We start from the raw sequence: 4,382 nt of genomic DNA on the forward strand, positions 1-4,382 counted from the left end.
CTCTTTTCAACCAACGGCAGTCACTCTCCTCTCCAAATAACTTCTGCTTAGCTTTCCGAGCTTCCCTCGGGTCCTCTTAATTGTTGTGACACGTGTTCGAAATGCAGAGAGGTGCGCTCGATTTGCCACACAGAGCAGCGCGAGAGTAAAGCACGAGGGAGGGTTCCTAATAGTTGAGTGAATGCTGACCGGCCCAGCAGCCAGACCCTAAACTTTAACAGGTAACAAAGGCAGTGATGAAGCTGCAGCCTCGATTCTACTTGTTCATGTTTCTAAAGTAGAATTGCTGTGGCGATCCCTTTAAAGTCTTTGTGGGCCGGATTTCACCTTTGCTTGGCGCTGGCGGCTTTTTGTTCCTACCTAAATACTAAGATTAAGATCATATATGTACTCTTATTAGGATAGGGATTTGTGGTGGTGTGTGGGGCTGTAGACTGCAGGTTTACAGTGTAATAGTATAACAAATTACTTTCCCCTGGGAGTAATTGAGTAAAGTACTGCATTACTTTTAAAAAAAGTATTCTGTGTAATATGTGTAATACATTACACATTACACTGATCACAACAAAGAGGGAAAATACCTCCAGCATTCAGAAACATTTGACCATACAGCATGCAGTTAGTTTACACAGATGTAATGTCTTTGATATGCTGCTTAGTGATGGCGGTGACTCTCAAAGCCGAGCGAATGAGAGACCAATGAGAATCGATAAGGAACTGAATTAATAGGTGATATTGATAATGCAGTCTGAAACGCTAAATTCTTATCAGTTTCCATCCACAATTATATGTCATATTCTATCATTTGTCCACACCTAAACATGTGCAAAGTAATCTGTCGCAATACTTCCCTGAATCTTACATACTTCATTTTTCATTTGAAAGTTGAAACTTTTCCCCCCTCAGAGCTAGTGGTAGAGGTAATGTTCAATTTACTACCTCACTTCTTGTCACAGCCTCCAAACTTCCTGCCGCTGGCAAGCTTGGAGCTGGTGATTGGCTGACAGACGTGGTCACATGGCAAAGAGATACACCACGTGTGTGTGCACCGTGTGTGGCTTAAGGGGATGAAGGCTTGTTGTATCATTTGAATATAACATTGCAGAATAAAAAGAAGGAAAAACTGACAATATTGGCATTTAAGTTTGACTGCTGCAGTGTAATTTGTCCACAGCACAGCAGTACTTGTCAGGTGTAGAAAAAAATGAGATAAAGTAAAGAAACAGACAGTCTGGAGACAGCTAGATATAAAGACAGAGTTGATTTGATAGAAAGAAGCAAAGAGACTGGCAAAACGATAGTGAGGAAAAAGCAAATGTAAAGTGACAATGGAAGGAAAAAAGGAAAGCAAAACATAGAGAATGGCAAGGAGGGATCCACAGCGTGTTGCTGTCTTCCTGTAGCTTGTCCAGCCCAGTCTATCTGAGGCTATCAGGCCTATCAGCCCATCTCCCCGCAGTGCTGTAGTCAGCACTAATCACATTTTATGGCACTGAGATGAATGGGAGGCCTCGGCTTGGAGCCGGATCGATCCCAGGACCAGATAGACCAGCACCAGCAGCCTGCAGCCTGGGCCAATAGGATATTTGCTGTTGTGGCCAAATGACAGAAAATGTGTGAGACAGTGACAGAGAGAAAGGGACAGGGAAGGGAAATGTGACACTGTAATGACTGGAGATTTATAAATATCATAGATAATAATATGCTGTATATTGTGGTGCATGCATGCAGCAGGCACAGAGGTGACAAAAACAGGTGAACATCTACCCCTATTGCACCTCCCTGCTCGATCTTTCTTTATAGACCCCCTCAAAAGCGTTTTTTCATTAAAAAACGGTTTCTTATCTGTCCAATTTCCTTCTTCAAAAAAGGTCTTGTGTGAATTTAATCTACTCCAGTGGAAGGTGTTGTGGTTAAGTGCTGCCTGTGCATTTTGTCAGAGTGTGCGTATGTATACACAGGCAGTGTGATTAGATTGTGTCTGTGTGCCTGGAATCATCAGAATTCACATAAATCTTTACTTTATATACTAATGATTGCAATATTGTTGTGACATGAAGCAAAAAAAATAAAGCTGAGAAATTTAATAGAGAAAGAATAATAGCATGAGTAAATAAACCAGCTAAGTGCAGCTATAGTATGGGGGAGAGGCTGTGCTATAGAGATATCAGTGGGTTCCAGGGAAGAACTGGGCTGTTGGAGTGTTTCATCCAGCTAAGCCTTGCTAACTCTCAGCCTGAGCCAAGGGAATGGGGAACAGTAAAAGCCCGTGATATTGGAAGTGAGATGGCCATTTTGAAGGAATGTAAGCTGGTGAAACAGATTTGGTCTGCCTCAATCAGCTTAGCAGCTTTGTGGAAATTGGCTTCACCGTAGCACCGGTTATGATGGATGGCCGGATGGATGAATGTCTCTTTTTTTGTATGTCCTTCCTTTTTGTGTGGTTATCGAACCACTCACTTACCTCTGAAAGTTAAGACCAATTCTGGTTATGTTGGTGGCAATGAGTGGGCCATGTGACTGTTTGAAGCGATGTTAATTTTTCAGGAGAGGTGCACAAAAATTGTTTTCTTCTCAAAGCAAAAAGTACAAAGTTTGTGTATTACTGAAACACATGAAACGACCCTTACTTACTATGACCTGTATGAAAGCTTCACGTGATTTAAATTAAGTTTTAATTTCCTGCTTATATTAAAATGAGCACCCACAAAAGAGGCTTTAACCTTACCCTTATTCTAAAATGAAATTTAATTTACTTTAACATAAAATACATTTATATTGATTTCTCAAAGACTCATTTTGCAGCAGGAAAAACCCAGATATTAGACAGAGACCACATGCTGGTGTATGAAATTTAGATGCATTGGAAGTCACAGCTATTTGATGGATTGCTGTGAAATTATTTAGGTTCATATTCCTCTCAGCGGGCATGTACCTGCAGAACTTATGACATCCCCATCAGTCTCATCTGTCTTTTACAAATCTCATCTGCTAACATGCTAAGCAGAGATGATGAACATAGCATGCGTTAGACCTAATAAACAGCAGCATGTGCAAAAGCATGAAAAATATGCATGACTGCGTATTCTTAGTGATGTGACCAACATGTGACTTGATAAGCGATTGAAATGGACTCATTTATTATTCAGTTTTGGTTGTTTTTTTTTTATGCTTCATAATTTCTGTAAAGTGTTTCCCAGTTGTCTGCAGAGCAGGCAGAATTAGAGCAAATTTGTCTCAAATATTTGGAATGACTGCAGGGCTTGTGGCAGACTACACGACAACAAAATACAACATACAAGATCAGAGACTAGTAACTGCTGTCTTTGTTTTCACTAATAATAAGCAAGTAAGGGGAAAAAGGAGAAAATAAATTATACAATACATATGGAATTAAGTAAACTGAGTTAAAATCAAAGTTGTCTGATGTATGGAGTCTTCTTCAAGTAAAAATTGCAAGAAGCCAGTGAGATAGGACCTTTGAAAAAAGTTTCATACTGAGTGAATTTCTACCTGATATGTAACTTCTAGCTACCACGATTTCATTCCAGTTTCTGCCTATGTTACCATCAGAAACCAGTGGGTGAGTTGATATGAAACTCCATTGACTAAGTTGATATGCTTTCCCATTCAGCTGTAGGGGTGTACTTGATGTCAGGTTCCGTGAAGGGCACGGCTGTGAGCTATTATCACAGGAGCCTTAAGGGAGCCATTCATAGAAGACAGGCAGTAAAACCTTGCACCGAGCGCCTTCAACTCCTCCAACTGCTGCAGGGGTGATTTGTAAGCCTCACTTGTCCCGGGAAAGCACAGTGTAGAGCAGTTACTCTCCATAATCAGGAAAGAGGATGAACAGAAGAAGAATAGGCCATGTGTTATATAGACTCCCCAAAGAGCCATCATTACTTTACTTTTTCAGACAATGCTCACCTGTTCAAATTAGTGATGTTATGCAATTTGTCACGGGAGAAGTAAAAAGTTAAATAGGATGTTAAAACTCTCACCACGCCATTAATGACTTTGTTTCGCTAATGCTTATTTACCAGTGCTACGTTTCTGTCCCTGCTGTACTGTATTTTATTAAGCTTACATTATTGAAGCATTTCTTCAGTGGCTCAGAACTCCTTGTTCAAGGCCTCACTTTAAGGACCTCCTCCTGGATACGTTGCTTGTGTTTTCACTTTGACTGGTGTATAAGCTATTTTACTGATCATAGAAGTTGTTGTTCCAGTGATAACTTGATTTGTTATGTAGCTATGTTGTCGTACGAGGGCAATCCCAAAAGTAAGGCCTCCTATTGTTTTAGAAATACAAACAACCGTTTATTTTCCATGATATTTACATCATTTTAAAGCTTGAAGTAGAGCTGGGCGATATAAGAT

General features: G+C 40.3%; 1 protein-coding gene across 2 annotated transcripts in view; it reads left to right on the top strand.

The window, feature by feature from the left end:
* agbl4 (AGBL carboxypeptidase 4) overlaps window positions 1-4,382 on the top strand; it is a 341,409-nt gene that overhangs the window by 32,219 nt on the left and 304,808 nt on the right. The window lies entirely within an intron of this gene.

Source organism: Pundamilia nyererei, unplaced genomic scaffold (assembly GCF_000239375.1).
Source record: "Pundamilia nyererei isolate P.nyererei 1_Seehausen unplaced genomic scaffold, PunNye1.0 scaffold00056, whole genome shotgun sequence".
Taxonomy (NCBI): Eukaryota; Metazoa; Chordata; class Actinopteri; order Cichliformes; family Cichlidae; genus Pundamilia; species Pundamilia nyererei.